Source organism: Pristiophorus japonicus, unplaced genomic scaffold (assembly GCF_044704955.1).
Source record: "Pristiophorus japonicus isolate sPriJap1 unplaced genomic scaffold, sPriJap1.hap1 HAP1_SCAFFOLD_290, whole genome shotgun sequence".
NCBI classification, from domain to species: domain Eukaryota; kingdom Metazoa; phylum Chordata; class Chondrichthyes; family Pristiophoridae; genus Pristiophorus; species Pristiophorus japonicus.
Window position 1 is genome coordinate 256,086 of NW_027252669.1, and position 18,931 is coordinate 275,016.

Sequence of the window (18,931 nt, forward strand, 5' to 3'; positions counted from 1 at the left end):
ATATGGAGCTTCAAACTAATACAGTCCATCAAACTAATTCAGTCCCTCAATCTAGTTTAGTCCTTTCTAACTAATACAGTCCCTCAAACTATTACAGACACTGAACCTAATACTTTCCATCCAACTAATACAGTCCCTCACACTAATACAGTTCTTCAAACTAATACAGACTGTCAAACTAATGTAATCCATCAAATAATACAGACCCTCAAAATAACACAGTCCATCAAACTAACACAGCCCCTCAAACTAATAGTCCATCAAACTAATGCAGTCCATCAAACTAATACAGACCCTCAAACTAATACAGTCCATAAAACTAATACAGCCCCTCAAACTAATGCAGACCCTCAAACTAATACAGTCCATCAAACTATTACAGTCCCTCAAACTAATGCAGCCCCTCAAACTAATGCAGTCCATCAAACTAATACATCCCCTCAAACTAATACAGTCCATCAAACTAATACAGTTCATCAAACGAATACAATCCATCAAACTATTACTTCCCCTTAAATTAATACAGTCCATCAAACTAATACTTCCCCTCAAATTAATACAGACCCTCAAAATAATACAGTGCATTCAAATAATACAGTCCATCAAAATAATACAGACCCACAAACTAATAAAGACCCTCAATCTAATACAGTCCATCAAACAAATACAGCCCATCAAACTAATACAGTCCATCAAACAAATACAACCCCTCAAACTAATACAGTCCCTCAAAATAATACAGTCCATCGAAATAATACAGTCCATCAAACTAATACAGACCCTCAAACTAATACAGTCCATCAAACTAATACAGTCCCTCAAACTAATACAGTCCCTCAAACTAATACAGGCCCTAAAACTAATACAGTCCCTCAAACTAACACAGTCCATCAAACTAATACAGTCTCTCAAACTAATACAGACCCTCAAACTAATACAGTCCCTCAAACTAATACAGTCCCTCAAACTAATACAGGCCCTAAAACTAATACAGTCCCTCAAACTAACACAGTCCATCAAACTAATACAGTCCATCAAACTAATACAGTCCATCAAACTAATACAGTCCGTCAAATTAATACAGTCCCTCAAACAAATACAGTCCATCAAACTAATTCAATCCATCAAACTAAAAGATACCCTCAAACTAATACGGTCCATCAAACTAATACTGTCCCTCAAACTAATACAGACCCTCAAACTAATACAGACCCTCAAACTAATACAGTCCAGCAAACAAATATAGTCCATCAAACTAATACATTCACTCAAACTAATACACACCCTCAAACTAATACAGACCCTCAAACTAATACAGACCATCAAACTAATAGAGAACCTCAAACTAATACAGTCCATCAAACTAATACATTCCATCAAACTAATACAGATCCTCAAACTAATACAGGCCCTCAAACTAATACAGTCCATCAAACAAATACAGTCCCTCAAACTAATACAGTCCCTCAAACTAATACAGTCCATCAAACTAATACAGACCCTCAAACGAATACAGCCCCTCAAACTAATACTATCCATCAAACTAATACTCTGGTGTATGTAGCACAAAAATCACTGACTACACACGGTCTTGTGTAAATCTAACTGCTGTGACCTTCGTCCTTTAGTGTTCAGCTCCAGACTGCCTTCAGCCTTATATAGCACCTGTTGTAGTTACTACCACGGTTTCCCAACACAGCCCCCTCTTTGGTGTGGCATCGTGGACTGTATAATTTTGATGGACTGTATTAGTTTGAGCGCCTGTATTAGTTTGAGGGACTGTATTAGTTTGAGGGTCTGTATTAGTTTGTGGAGCTGAATTAGTTTGAGGACGATTGACACAAATGATTCACTTAAATATTTTCATTGAATGGCTGCATTTAAGGAAGGCTGCTCCATCCTAGGTTGCAGTTGAGTAAAATTGAGGGGGCACTTGAACATTTGGAATGTAGTTTCTGAATGGCCATAGCAGAGTGAAAGTCATCAGTGGATCAATATCATATCTAGATATGGGCCTGATGTTGTTTCAAACAACAATCTGTTGCTGGCAGGATATAGAAGGCAATCTTCATTTGTTAATGGATATAATCAGAATTGTCCTGTCTTTGTTTTTTCCATTTCAACTCCAAATGTATTCCATCACAATAGGGACTTTTCTCCAATGTCGTAATCTGTTTGTTCAAATTATAACAATAACCAATTTGAGCGATGTCGTAACCTCAATGTCCCTGTGGTGATTATGCAGGGTATAAATTGAATGCTCTGGATTGTATCTCCACAGAGTATAATACTGGGAGATTGCCTGCAGAGCGAAGGGGCACATCGCCTCACACAGAAAATGTATCAGACTGTTTGATTAGCAAGGCAAATATGCTACATGATCATTGCCGTCACCGGCGTTCCTGGTAAGTGACTATAACCATTGAAGTTGTGTAAATCTCTGCATGGACTGGTCTCTGGTTTTGCTCTGTGACTGATAATGTTAAATGTTGGTGTAGTGGTCACTGTTATATAGACACACGATCAGTGATACCATTCTATGAAGTCAATTGTGCTCAATTACATCTGCAGTTTGATTCCTTTGTCTCATTTGATATAAACATCTGCTTGCAACTAAGAGGCTCATTGAATTATCAAGTTATGCCTTGAGTGGAACATCGTGTAGTTGTAACAGTACTCAGTGCAGCAACTCTCTGAGAGAAGGTTTTACTGGCAGTGTGTGTCACTGTAGGATATACTGAGTGTGGGTCACTAACCGGTGTGGAATACCATACCCGAGTGACCATGTTTTACTGAGAGTGTGAGTCACTGCAGGATATACTGAGTGTGGGTCACTAACCGGTGTGGAACACTATACCCCAGTGACCATGTATTACTGGGAGTATGTATAACTGTAGGATATACTGAGTGTTGGTCACTAACCGGTGTGGAACCCCGTACCCCAGTGACTGTGTATGACTGGGACTGTCTGTCAGTGTAGGATATACAGAGTGGGAGTCACTAACCAGTATGGAACACAGTACGCCAGTGAGCATGTATTAATGTGAGTGTGTGTACCTGTAGGATATACTGAGTGTGGGTCACTAACCAGAGTGGAACAGTGTACCCCAGTGAACATGTATTGCTGGGAGTGGGTGGCACTGTAGGATATACTGAGTGTGGGTCACTAACCGGTGTGGAACAGTGTACCCCAGTTACTATGTATTACTGGGAGTGTGTATCACTGTAGGATATACAGAGTGTGGATCACATACCGGTGTGGAACACCGTACCCCAGTGACCATGTATTACTGGCAGTGTGTATCACTGTAGGATATACTGAGTGTGGTTCACATATCGGTGTGGAACACCATACCGCAACGACCATGTATTACTGGGAGTGTCTGTCACGGTAGGATTTACTGAGTGTGGGTCACTAACCGGTGTGGAACACCACATCTCCGTGACCATGTATTACGTGGAGTGTGTGTTACTGTAGGATATACTGAGTGTGGGTCACTAACCGCTGTGGAACACGGTACTCCAGTGACCATGTATTACTTGGAGTGTGTGTCACTGTAGGATATACTGAGTGTGGGTCACTAACCGGTGTGGAACACCGTACATCAGTGACCATGTATTACTGGTAGTGTCTGTCACTGTAGAATATACTGAATGCAGGTCATTAACCGGTTTGGAACACAGTACCCCAGTAACCATGTATTACTTGGAGTGTGTATGTCTGTAGGATAGACTGAGTGTGGGTCACTAACCGGTGTGGAACACAGTACCCCAGTGACCATGTATGACTGGGATTATGTATCACTTTAGGATAGACTGAGTGTAGGCCACTAACCGCTGTGAAACACCATACCCCAGTGACCATGTATTACTGGGAGTGTGTATGACTGTAGGATATACAGAGTGTGAGTCACTAACCGGTGTGGAACACAGTACCTCAGTGACCATGTAGTAATGGGAGAGTGAGTCACTGTAGGATATAGTCAGTGTGGGTCACGAACCGGTGTCGAACACTGTACCCCAGTAACCGTGTATTACTGGGACTGTCTGTCACTGTAGGATACCTGAGTGTGGGTCACTAACCAGTGTGAAACACTGTTCTCCAGTGATCATTTACGCGGAGTCAGAGGAAATGTATTACCATGGATTGAAAATTGGCTGGCTACCACAAAGCAGAGAATCTGGATAAATGGATCCTTTTCAGGTTGGAAATCGGTGGTTAGTGGAGAGCCAAAGGGATCGGTGCTGGGAACACAACTGTTTACAATATATATAGATGATCTGGAAGAGGGGACGGAGTGTAGTGTAACAAATTTGCAGATGACACTAAGATTAGTGGGAAAGCGGGTTGTGTCAAGGACACATCGAGGCTGCAAATAGATTTAGAGAGGTTAAACGAATGGGCTAAGGCTTGGCAGATGGAGTACAATGTCGGAAAGTGTGAGGTCATTCACCTTGGAAAAAAAAACAGTAAAAGGGAATATTATTTGAATGGGGAGAAATTGCAACATGCTGCGGTGCAGAGGAACCTGGAGGTCCTTGTGCATGAATCCCAAAAGGTTAGTTTGCAGGTGGAGCAGGTAATCAGGAAGGCGAATGGATTGTTGGCCTTTATTGCGAGAGGGATGGAACACAAAAGCAGGGAGGTCCTGCTGCAATTCTATAGGTTATTGGTGAGGTCGCACCTGGAGTACAGCGTGCAGTTCTGGTCACATTACTGAAGGAAGGATATACTAACTTTGGAGCGGGTACAGAGACGATTCACGAGGCTGATTCTGGAGATTAGCGGGTTAACTTATGAAGATAGATTGAGTAGACTGGGTCTTTACTCGTTGGTGTTCAGAAGGATGAGGGGTGACCTTACAGAAACATTTAAAATAATGAAAGGGATAGGCAAAATAGAGGCAGAGAGGTTGTTTCCACTGGTCGGGGAGACTTGGACTTGGAGGCAGAGCCTCCAAATACGGGGGAGCCTACTGAAAACCGAGTTGAGAAGGAATTTCTTCTCCCAGAGGGTTGTCTATCTGTGGAATTCTCTGCCCAAGGAAGCAGTTGAGGCGAGCTCATTGAATGTATTCAAATAACAGATAGATAGATTTTTAACCAAAAAGGAAGCAAGGGGTTTGGGGAGCGGGCAGGTAAGTGGAGCTGAGTCCACGGCCAGATCAGCCATGATGTTGTTGAACGGCTGAGCAGGCTCGAGGGGCGAGATGGCCTACTCCTGTTCCTAATTCTTATGTTCGTATGTTCTAGTATATGTGTGGAACACCATACTCCAATGACCATGTATTACTGGGAGTGTGTGTCACTGTAGGATATATTGAGTGTGGGTGACTCACCGGTGTAGAACACCGTACCTCAGTGACCATGTATTACTGGAAGTGTCTGTCACTTTGGGATATACTGAGTGTGTGTCACTAACCGGTGTGGAACACCATACCCAGTGACCATGTATTACTGGGAGTGTGTGTCACTGTAGGATGTACTGTGTGTGGGTCAATAACCAGTGTGGAACACCGTACTCCAGTGACCATGTATTACTGGGTGTGTGTCTAACTGATGGATACACTGAATGTGGTTCACAAACCGGTGTGGAACACAGTTGCCAAGTGACCATTTATTACTGGTAGTGTCTGTCACTGTAGGATATACTGAGTGCAGGTCACTAACCGGTGTGGAACACAGTACCACAGTGACCATGTATGTATGTATCATTTTAGAATAGACTGAGAGTGGGTCACTAACCGCTGTGGAACACCATAATCCCATTGACCATGTATTACTGGGATTGTGTATGAGGGTGTAGGATATACAGAGTGTGCATCGCTAACCGGTGTGGAACACTGTACCCCAGTGACCATGTATTACTGGGAGAGTGAGTCAGGGTAGGATATACTCAGTGTGGGTCACTAACCGGTGTCGAACACTGTACCCCAGTGACCGTGTATTACTGGGAGAGTCTGACACTGTAGGATACCTGAGTGTGGGTCAATAACCGGTAGGCAGCACCATACACCAGTGACCATGTATTACTGGCAGTGTGTGTCACTCTAGGATATACTGAGTGTGGGTCACTAACCGGTGTGGAACACCGTACCCCAGTGACCGTGTATTACTGGGAGAGTCTGACACTGTAGGATATACTGAGTGTGGGTCACTAACCGGTGTGGAACACTGTACCCCCAGTGACCATGTATTACTGGGAGTGTATGACACTGTAGGATATACTGAGTGTGGGTCACTAACCGGTGTGGAACACCGTACCCCAGTGACCATGTATTACTGGGAGAGTCAGCACTGTAGGATATACTGAGTGTGGGTCACTAACCGGTGTGGAACACTGTACCCCCAGTGACCATGTATTACTGGGAGAGTGAGTCAGGGTAGGATATACTCAGTGTGGGTCACTAACCGGTGTCGAACACTGTACCCCAGTGACCGTGTATTACTGGGAGAGTCTGACACTGTAGGATACCTGAGTGTGGGTCAATAACCGGTGTGCAGCACCATACACCAGTAACCATGTATTACTGGCAGTGTGTGTCACTCTAGGATATACTGAGTGTGGGTCACTAACCGGTGTGGAACACCGTACCCCAGTGACCGTGTATTACTGGGAGAGTCTGACACTGTAGGATATACTGAGTGTGGGTCACTAACCGGTGTGGAACACTGTACCCCCAGTGACCATGTATTACTGGGAGTGTATGACACTGTAGGATGTACTCAGTGTGGGTCACTAACCGGTGTGGAACACTGTACCACCAGTGACCATGTATTACTCGGAGTGTATGTCACTGTAGGATAAACTGAGTGTGGGTCACTAACCGGTGTGGAGGACCATACCCCAGTGAACATGTATTACTGGGAGTGTGTGTCACTGTAGGATATACTGAGTGTGGGTCACTAACCGGTGTGGAACACCGTACCCCAGTGACCGTGTATTACTGGGAGAGTCTGACACTGTAGGATATACTGAGTGTGGGTCACTAACCGGTGTGGAACACTGTACCCCCAGTGACCATGTATTACTGGGAGTGTATGACACTGTAGGATGTAGTCAGTGTGGGTCACTAACCGGTGTGGAACACTGTACCACCAGTGACCATGTATTACTCGGAGTGTGTGTCACTGTAGGATAAACTGAGTGTGGGTCACTAACCGGTGTGGAACACCATACCCCAGTGACCATGTATTACTCGGAGTGTGTGTCACTGTAGGATATACTGAGTGTGGGTCACTAACCGGTGTGGAGGACCATACCCCAGTGAACATGTATTACTGGGAGTGTGTGTCACTGTAGGATGTACTGAGTGTGGGTCACTAACCAGTGTGGAACACTATACCCCAGTGAACATGTATAACTGGGAATGTGTGTCACTGTAGGATATACTGAGTGTGGGGCACTACCCGGTGTGAAACACTGTACCACCATTTACCATGTATTACTGGGAGTGTGTGTCACTGTCGGATATACTGAGTGTGGGTCACTAACCAGTGTGGAGGACCATACCCCAGTGAACATGTATTATTGGGAGTGTGTGTCACTGTAGGATATACTGAGTGTGGGTCACTAACCGGTGTGGAACACCATAACCCAGTGACCACGTATTACTCGGAGTGTGTTTCACTGTAGGATATACTGAGTGTGGGTCACTAACCGGTGTGGATCACGATAACCCAGTGACCACGTATTACTCGGAGTGTGTGTCACTGTAGGATATACGGAGTCTGGGTCACTAACCGGTGTGGAACACCATAACACAGTGACCACATATTACTCGGAGTGTGTGTCACTGTCGGATATACTGAGTGTGGGTCATTAACCGGTGTGGAACACCGTACACCATTGACCATGTATTACTGGGAGTGTGTGTCACTGTGGGATATACTCAGTGTGGGTCATTAACCGGTGTGGAACACCGTACACCATTGACCATGTATTACTGGGAATGTGATCTCGGTAGGATATACTCAGTGTGGGTCACTAACCGGTGTGGAACACTGTACACCATTGACCAAGTATTACTGGGAGTGTGTGTCACTGTGGGATATACTCAGTGTGGGTCACTAACCGGTGTGGAACACTGTACACCATTGACCAGGTATTACTGGGAGTGTGTGTCACTGTGGGATATACTCAGTGTGGGTCACTAACCGGTGTGGAACACTCTACACCATTGACCAAGTATTACTGGGAGTGTGTGTCACTGTGGGATATACTCAGTGTGGGTCACTAACCGGTGTGGAACACTGTACACCATTGACCAGGTATTACTGGGAGTGTGTGTCACTGTGGGATATACTCAGTGTGGGTCACTAACCGGTGTGGAACACTGTACACCATTGACCAGGTATTACTGGGAGTGTGTGTCACTGTGGGATATACTCAGTGTGGGTCACTAACCGGTGTGGAACACCATACCCAGTGACCATGTATTACTGGGAGTGTCTTTCACTGTCGGATGTACTCAGTGTGGGTCACTATTTATTCTACTTCCGCTTCTGAGGCGTACCCTCGGACTCGAGGATTACTCGATTCCATACTAACAATTATTTCCCAGAGTGCTGAAGAGTCCAATGCATGACCTGCATTCTCTGTCACAAATGGGACAGACGCTGGTTGAACGAACGGCAGTGTGGGGTGCCCGGGTTGCTGCGCACTCCTTCCGCTATCTACGCTTGGCTTCAGCTTGCTCTGGGCGATGAGAATCGATGTGCTCTGCACCGCACGGATGCTTTTCCTCCACTTGGGCTGTCTAGGGCCAGGGATTACCAGGTATAGGAGGGGCCGTTGCAATTATTAAAAGAGGTTTGGAGTGTTTCATGGTAGCTTTCTTCTGCCCACCTGTGCCTCGCTTACAATAACGAATCACCGTGTGGAGCGTTTGCTTTTTGGATCTAAAATCAGGCATGCCGACGATGTGGCCCGTCCAACGGAGCTGATCGAATGTGGTCAATGCTTCGCTGCTGGGGATATTAACCTGACCGAGAACACTGATGTTGGTGTGAAACTCCGGCCAATTAATTTGCAGGAAATTGCGGAGACTGCGTTGGTAAATCTCCTGTGCTTTGTGGTGTCTGCTGTAAATATTCCATGTCTCTGAACCATATAGGAGGGCCGGTATCACTACTGCCCTGTCGACCATGAGCTTTGTCCTGGGTTTGAGGTCCTGGTCTTCAAACACATTCTTCCGCAGGCGTCCGAAGTCTGCACAGACACACTGAAGGCAATGTTGGACTCTGCCATCAAAGTCTGTTTTTGTTGACTGTAGGCTCCCGAGGTCTGGAAAATGGTCCAATTGTACAGTAAACCCGAGCATCCCTGAAACTCGCAGCGGATGGCGAGTTTCCCTGCGCCTATCGCCGCTGATACATTCTGAGTGCCCCATTTACAATTTAATTCACTCGCCATTCACACTGGAAGTCGTCTCGCCCTCACCGGCTTTGGGCTGGGAATGAAAACCCTTGCAGGTTGCTGATCCTGATAGTGACCCCAGTGCACTGCCCCTGCTGAAATACAAGTGCTGGACCTCTGGTCTGAACAATATTCTATCTCCACTCTCCAATGGTCCTGGTATGGGAGCTCGGATTGTCCCTTGCTATGCTGCCTTTTCTTGGGATACAGGGAGCCTTCGTTGTTCCAATTCTACTCCGGTCCCCTCCTTCACATATTGTTCAGGTACATTGATGACTGTGTTTGCGCAATTTCATTTTCTAGCCATGACGTGGAAAATATCCTAACTCGCACAAAGTCATGATCAGCCATCACCTCAGCTCTGTGCTTTCTGACATACATTGGCTCCCGGTTAATGAACGCTTCGATTTTGAAAATGATCATCCTTGTTCACAAATCTCTCCATGGCCTTGCAGCTCCCTATCTCTATAATCTTATTCTGCATCATAACCCCTCAAGCTATCTCCGCTCTTCAAATGCTGCCCTTTCGAACATCCCTCATTATACTGCTCAACCATCAGTGGCCTTACCTTTAGCTATTTGGGCCCTAAACTCTGGAAGTCCCTTCTTAAACCTCTTTTACCAAGCTTTTGGTCATGTGCTTTAATTTCTTATTTTTTATCTCGGTGTCCCATGTTTCTGTGTTGTCCTGTTAAGACTGTTCTGAAGCACCTTGGGATGTTTAACAAAATTAAAGGCGTGATAGAAATAAAAGTTATTGTTATTATTATTAATAATATAGTTATTATTAATATTAGTAATAATCATTATTCTAATTATGCAGTCAACCTTGCTTCTAATTTACGCCCCTCTGTCTCCTTCACATGCTCCGTCTGACACTACCCTCCCCTTCCTCGACATCTCTAAGTCCATTTCTGAGGACAGGCTCTCGACAAATATCTACCATAATCCAGCAGAGTGCTCCAGCTACCTTGATGATATGACCTCTCACCCAGCTTGCGGGAAGGACTCTATTACATTCTCCGAGTGTCGCTGCCTGCGTTGCATCTGTTCCGATGATGCCACCTCCCACACCAGTGCTTACAACATGTCTTCCTTTTTCTGAGCTGAAGATACCCGCCTTCTGTGGTCCTGACCCTGTGGGCCTGTAACCTAGTGTGGAATGGGTAGGAGAGGAGGGAGGAGGCAGAGTCATGGAGACAGTGACCAGTTGAGTCAATAACGCGGGCTGAGGGGCTACAGTAGTGGGGTGGTTTCCCGGTCCCCGACCCCCACTGGTTGATTATCTTCCTGCAGTGACCATGCACTGTTCAGCGAAGGTTCATCAGGCTGGTTCCTGAGATGAAGGTCTTGTCTTATGAGCAATTGTTGAGCAGGCTGGGCCTATAATCGTTGGAGTTTAGAAGAATCAGCGGTAATCTTATTGAAACGTATAAGATTCTAAGGGGGCTCGACAGGGTAGATGCAGAGAGGGTGTTGCCCCTCGTGGCGGAATCTAGAACTAGGGGTCATAGTTTCAGAATGTTCCCTATGTTGGGGAAGTCCAGAACCAGGGGACACAGTCTAAGGATAAGGGGTAAGCCATTTAGAACCAAGATGAGGAGAAACTTCTTCACTCAGAGAATTGTTAACCAGGGGAATTCCCTGCCACATGGTGTTGTTGATGGCAGTTCATTGGATATATTTATGAGGGAGTTAGTTATGGCCCTTACGGCTAAAGGGATCAAGGGGTATGGAGAGAAAGCAGGAAAGGGGTAAAGAGGGAATGATCAGCCATGATCTTATTGAATGGTGGTGCAGGCTCGAAGGACCGGATGGCCTAATCCTGCACCTGTTTTCTATCTTTCTATGTTACCATTAATTTTGCCGACCCGCCCGCTGGGGTGGCTCGGCTTCCCTCCCACTGCCCCGTCTCTGCTAAACTGGGAAGTAGCGGGTTGGAGGTAGGTTGCATTGGGATGATATACGTTAGGAATCGCAGGATAGCGCAGATGAATACGTGGCTTGAGCAGTGGTGCAGCAGGGAGGGATTCAAATTCCTGGGGCATTGGGACCGGTTCTGGGGGAGGTGGGACCAGTACAAACCGGACGGTCTGCACATGGGCAGGACCGGAACCAATGTCCTAGGGGGAGTGTTTGCTAGTGCTGTTGGGGAGGATTTTAACTAATATGGCAGGGGGATGGGAACCAATGCAGGGAGACAGAGGGAAACAAAAAGGAGACAAAAGCAAAAGTCAGAAAGGAGATGAGAAAAAGTGGAGGGCAGAGAAACCCAAGGCAAAGAACAAAAAGGGCCACTGTACAGCAAAATTCTAAAAGGACAAAGGGTGTTAATAAAACAAGCCTGAAGGCTTTGTGTCTTAATGCAAGGAGTATCCGCAATAAGGTGGATGAATTAATTGCGCAAATAGATGTTAACAAATATGATGTGATTGGGATTACGGAGACGTGGCTCCAGGATGATCAGGGCTGGGAACTCAACATTCAGGGGTATTCAACATTCAGGAAGGATAGAATAAATGGAAAAGGAGGTGGGGTAGCATTGCTGGTTAAAGAGGAGATTAATGCAATAGTTAGGAAAGACATTAGCTTGGATGATGTGGAATCTATATGGGTAGAGCTGCAGAACACCAAAGGGCAAAAAACGTTAGTAGAAGTTGTGTACAGACCTCCAAACAGTAATAGGGATGTTGGGGAGGGCATCAAACAGGAAATTAGGGGTGCATGCAATAAAGGTGTAGCAGTTATAATGGGTGACTTTAATATGCACGTAGATTGGGCTAGCCAAACTGGAAGCAATACGGTGGAGGAGGATTTCCTGGAGTGCATAAGGGATGGTTTTCTAGACCAATATGTTGAGGAACCAACTAGGGGGGAGGCCATCTTAGACTGGGTGTTGTGTAATGAGAGAGGATTAATTAGCAATCTCATTGTGCGAGGCCCCTTGGGGAAGAGTGACCATAATATGGTGGAATTCTGCATTAGGATGGAGAATGAAACAGTTAATTCAGAGACCATGGTCCAGAACTTAAAGAAGGGTAACTTTGAAGGTATGAGGCGTGAATTGGCTAGGATAGATTGGCGAATGATACTTAGGGGGTTGACTGTGGATGGGCAATGGCAGACATTTAGAGACCGCATGGATGAATTACAACAATTGTACATTCCTGTCTGGCGTAAAAATAGAAAAGGGAAGGTGGCTCAACCGTGGCTATCTAGGGAAATCAGGGATAGTATTAAAGCCAAGGAAGTGGCATACAAATTGGCGAGAAATAGCAGCGAACCTGGGGACTGGGAGAAATTTAGAACTCAGCAGAGGAGGACAAAGGGTTTGATTAGGGCAGGGAAAATGGAGTACGAGAAGAAGCTTGCAGGGAACATTAAGGCGGATTGCAAAAGTTTCTATAGGTATGTAAAGAGAAAAAGGTTGGTGAAGACAAACGTAGGTCCCCTGCAGTCAGAATCAGGGGAAGTCATAACGGGGAACAAAGAAATGGCAGACCAATTGAACAAGTACTTTGGTTCGGTATTCACTAAGGAGGATACAAACAACCTTCCGGATATAAAAGGGGTCAGAGGGTGTAGTAAGGAGGGGGAAGTGAGGGAAATCTTTATTAGTCGGGAAATTGTGTTGGGGAAATTTATGGGATTGAAGGCCGATAAATCCCCAGGGCCTGATGGACTGCATCCTAGAGTACTTAAGGAGGTGGCCTTGGAAATAGCGGATGCATTGACAGTCATTTTCCAACATTCTATTGACTCTGGATCAGTTCCTATGGAGTGGAGGGTAGCCAATGTAACCCCACTTTTTAAAAAAGGAGGGAGAGTGAAAACAGGGAATTATAGACCGGTCAGCCTGACCTCAGTAGTGGGTAAAATGATGGACTCAATTATTAAGGATGTCATAGCAGTGCATCTGGAAAATGGTGACATGATAGGTCCAAGTCAGCATGGATTTGTGAAAGGGAAATCATGCTTGACAAATCTTCTGGAATTTTTTGAGGATGTTTCCAGTAAAGTGGACAAAGGAGAACCAGTTGATGTGGTATATTTGGACTTTCAGAAGGCTTTCGACAAGGTCTCACACAAGAGATTAATGTGCAAAGTTAAAGCACATGGGATTGGGGGTAGTGTGCTGACGTGGATTGAGAACTGGTTGTCAGACAGGAAGCAAAGAGTAGGAGTAAATGGGTACTTTTCAGAATGGCAGGCAGTGACAAGTGGAGTGCCGCAAGGTTCTGTGCTGGGGCCCCAGCTGTTTACATTGTACATTAATGATTTAGAAGAGGGGATTAAATGCAGTATCTCCAAATTTGCGGATGATACTAAGTTGGGTGGCAGTGTGAGCTGCGAGGAGGATGCTATTAGGCTGCAGAGTGACTTGGATAGGTTAGGTGAGTGGGCAAATGCATGGCAGATGAAGTATAATGTGGATAAATGTGAGGTTATCCACTTTGGTGGTAAAAACAGAGAGACAGACTATTATCTGAATGGTGACAGATTAGGAAACGGGAAGGTGCAACGAGACCTGGGTGTCATGGTACATCAGTCATTGAAGGTTAGCATGGAAGTACAGCAGGCGGTTAAGAAAGCAAATGGCATGTTGGCCTTCATAGCGAGGGGATTTGAATACAAGGGCAGGGAGGTGTTGCTACAGTTGTACAGGGCCTTGGTGAGGCCACACCTGGAGTATTGTGTACAGTTTTGGTCTCCTAACTTGAGGAAGGACATTCTTGCTATTGTGGGAGTGCAGCGAAGGTTCACCAGACTGACTCCTGGGATGGTGGGACTGACCTATCAAGAAAGATTGGATCAATTGGGCTTGTATTCATTGGAGTTCAGAAGAATGAGAGGGGACCTCATAGAAACGTTTAAAATTCTGACGGGTTTAGACAGGTTAGATGCAGAAAGAATGTTCCCAATGTTGGGGAAGTCCAGAACCAGGGGTCACAGTCTGAGGATAAGGGGTAAGCCATTTCGGACCGAGATGAGGAGAAACTTCTTCACCCAGAGAGTGGTGAACCTGTGGAATTCTCTACCACAGAAAGTAGTTGAGGCCAATTCACTAAATATATTCAAAAGGGAGTTAGATGAAGTCCTTACTACTCGGGGGATCAAGGGTTATGGCGAGAAAGCAGGAAGTGGGTACTGAAGTTTCATGTTCCACCATGAACTCATTGAATGGCGGTGCAGGCTAGAAGGGCTGAATGGCCTGCTCCTGCACCTATTTTCTATGTTTCTATGTTTCTATGTTGCATGTTAACTCCTGAGCCGATGTCCACCCGACTGTTTTGGTGCGAAATGACAGGCCTTACTGTCTGGGCTCAGTCACCGACAATGTGTGACCAATAATTGACTGTCTCTTTTCCCTTCTGTTTATTACAGTGAATTTAGTGGCGATTGTGGTCCTGTCCCGGGGAAAGTGCGGTCTGTCCACCTGCACCACTCGCTACCTGGTTGCCATGGCAGCGGCGGATCTACTGGTGGTTATCACTGCGATCATACTGTACCGGATCAGTTGGTATTATTTCCCGTGGTCTTTCCTGGGTATCACCCCTGTGTGTCGCGTTATACGTCTCCTGTCCTGTGTAGCCACTGACTGTTCTGTCTGGTTCACCGTCACTTTCACCTTTGATCGATTTGTGGCCATTTCTTGGCAGAAGCTGAAAACCAAATATTGCACCGGGAGAACTGCGGCTGTGGTCCTGGCAACAAGCTGCATTCTGCTCTCTTCAAAAAACGTTCCCTTCTACTTTACAATTGTACCTGGATATATAATCAACAATGTTCAGTGGTTCTGTTATTCAATGCCAGCCTATTATACTGATCCCGGATGGCTGGGATTTGACTGGTTTGATACGGTATTAACCCCACTGCTCCCATTCGCTGTAATTTTGTTGCTCAATGCTCTGACAGTCAGACACATTTCAGTGGCCAGTCGAGTCCGGAAGGGACTGAGGGGTGAGAGCAAGGGGGGGAATGGCAGTGACCCAGAGATGGAGAGCTGGAGGAAGTCTGTCATTTTACTCTTCACCATATCCGGCAGCTTCATACTGCTGTGGCTGATATTTGTTATAGAATTCATATATTATAGCATTGCAGGAATAATTCCCACTGATTACAATGTTTCTTTATATACCTTTCGACAAGTCGGATATATACTGCGGAATTTAAGTTGCTGCACAAACACATTTATTTACGGGGTGACCCAGTCCAAGTTCAGAGAGCAGTTGAAGAGCGCGGTGAAATATCCGTTTACCTCAATTATACATTTAATTAATAAACAGAACAACAGAGCACAGGCCAGAGGCGGGTCCCAGTGTTTCCAGTCCAGGAATATAATATTTAGCCCCAGACTTCCATCCCCTGAATTACACCAGGAATGGCTGGTGATCTGATAATACACCCAGCGACCTGTTTAGGACACGGCACTGTTTCTGATTGACATGTCCCACCTTGTCTTTCTGGTCAGCACCACGAGCTTGTTGCATTCTGTCAGAGTTCTTCTGTAAAGGGTCACTGCAGCTATTTAGTGAAGGAATTCATTGCAGCTTCCAGAGTGAGAGGCTCGTCAATAGGTAGGTCGGCAGAGTGGAGGTGTAGTTCAGAGGATACATTACATAGAATAGACAGCACAGAAACATATAGTTCGGCCCGACTAGCTGTGATGGTGTTTATGCTCCAGACCAGTCTCCTCCCATTGCAAAAACGTCGTCTCAGCCTCTCAGCATATCTTTTATTTTATGTTCTCTCATTTACTCGTCTAGTTTCCCTTTGACAGCATCTGAGCTATGTATCTCAACCACTTCCTGACGTCGGGAGTTCCACATTCTAACCACTCTCTGAGTAAATACATTGTTCTTTATTTCCCTATTGGTGTTATTAGTGATTATCTTGCATTTATGGTTCCACAGATTTGGATGCTCCCACGAGTATAAACTTTTCTGTCACCATCGACCCGGTCCAAAACAATCATAATTTTCAAGACCTCGATCAGGACTCCTCTATGTTCTCTGTCTTCTACAGGAACCAAGCACAACCTGTTCAATCGTTCCTGATAACTGTTATCTTTCAGTTCTGGGGCAGTCCAACCAAACATTTGTGAGACCGTACTAGTGGCCCCCATCACCATCTCCATTGCCCTAGCCACCTACTCCATCCCTCTTCCTGTCAGCAGTCAAAGGCTGAACCCAGCCGTTCGCAACCTTAGCGTCTTATTTGAGCAGGAGATGGTCTTCCGTCCCCATATCCACTCCTTCACCAGGACGGCATCTTTGTGCCTCTGTTACAGTTAATTTGCTGCTCAAAACTTCATCCGTGCCATTACCAGCTCTAGATATGACTCCTCCAATGCTCTCCTGTGTGGCTTCCAATCTCCCACCATCCATATACCTCAGCTCATCCAAAACTCTGCTGCCTGTGCCCCTGACTTGCACCTTATCGCAATACCCCATCACACCTGTGCTCCCTGTCCGACAGCGCCTCAGTTTTAAAATGATCATTCTTGTTTTCAAATCACTTCATAGCCTCTGCAACCTACACCAGTACTTAGTCCTCCTGAAATCTCTGTGCTGCTCCAAATCTGGCAGATTGCACATCCCCGATTTAAACTTCTCCACCAATGGCAGGCATGCTTTCAGCAACCTGGGTCCCAAGTTCTGGGAATCTCTCCCTAAACCTCTCCACCTCTAATTCTCCTCCTCCTTCAGCTGTGTAGGTCCCAAGCTCTGGGAGTCTCTCCCTAAACCTCTCCACCTCACGAACTCCCCTCCTCCTTCAGCTGCCTAGGTCCCAAGCTCTAGCATTCCCTCCCTAAACCTCTATTCGTCTCTAACTCTCCTCCTCATTAAGATTCCCCTTAAGACTAAATATTTGATGAAGATTATTTGCTAAAACCTCCTTTTGTGCCTCGATGTCAAGATGTCCTTTATTCCCTGTTGGATTTATTAATGGCTGTCTTCAATCTATGTCCCTGAGTTTTGGTATCTCCCACAAGTGGAAACATCTTTTCTCCCTCTACCCTATCAAAGCCTTTCATATCCTGAAAGACACAATCTGACCATCCCTCAGTCTTCTCTTTGCTAAACAAAAGAGCCACGGCCTGTTCAACATTTCCTGAAAAGTACACCCTCTCAGTTCTGGTATCATTCCAGGAAATACACTTTGCATCTTCTCCAGTGCCGCGATGTCATTTTATAATATTTACACCAAGGATCCAATCAAGTTTACAAAACTTCAATGTTTTACAATTCTATCCCTCGAGACAGGAACAAAAGCCTGTTCTTTGTTTTTTATGGATTGATGAACCTCCAGCGCTGCATTTAGTGATTGGTGTAAATGTACTGTCCCATCCCTCTGTTCCTCATTCCTGTTTAGATAATTATTTTCCAAGGAGAATGTCACTTTCATATTCTTCCGATTAAAACGCACCAACTCACACTCCTCTATATTGATGTATTGTGTTCCTAACACAGATGAGACTGCACACAGTGAGATTAAAGTAACAGTGACCTAAGTCTTTATTAAGACACTCCTGAGTGAGGAACAGGCCTTAGAGGCCGGCTTATATACAGTGCTCCCAAGGGATGCTGGGATACCTTGGGACTTCAGGGGATGCGCTCCCTGGTGGTGGAACATGGGAGTGCATGCTTTACAGATACACAACAGAAGTTCCTTTGCAAATTACACGCCCAGTTTGCAAGTTTATTAATGTATTCAATGTTTTTTGCTGCTTAGCTCCACAGTGTTAACGATACACGCCCATTGTGGAAGCATCCACAAAATTTGAAATTTCACTCCCGCTTCCCGAGTCCGAATTGATTATGTAAATGTTGAACAGGAGTGGTCGCAGCACCGATGCTTGTGGAACATCACTTCTCACCTTTGCCAGTTTCGCTGCTTTTGATTTAAATTGGCTTAGAAATAAACCCTAATTCACTGTTTCATTTGAATCGCTTTGCTGACCTGTGATACAGTTTGTAATGATTTGTTCACCTGAACCACAATTCACTTTGATCTTCTGGCCCATTCAGTTTCTTATTTGCTAAGGTGTAGTTGATCGTAGAATCATAGTTTTGTACAGCGCAGAGAGAGTCCATTCGGCAAATCGTGCCGGCTCTGTCTCTTTGATAGAGATTTCCAATTAATCCCACTCCTCTGCTCTATCGCCTATGGACAGATTGCAGAAGCTAGGTTTGTTCTCCTTACAACAGAGAAGATTAAGCAGAGATTTAATAGAGTTGTTCATGTTTATGAGCGGTTTGAATAGAGTAAATGAAGAGAAACTGTTCCCGGTGGCTGATGGGTTGACAACCAAAAGAGACTGATTTAAGATAATTGGCAAACATACAGAGGGAAAATGAGGAGAATGTGTTTTATGCAGCGAGTTTTCATCTGGAATGCAAAGTCTTAATATGTGAGTGAAGCAGATTCAATAATGATCTGTAATTGGCACTAAAACTCGGAATGTCCGGTTTTTACCAGTGTAGTTTTAGATCCTTTAAAACATATCCA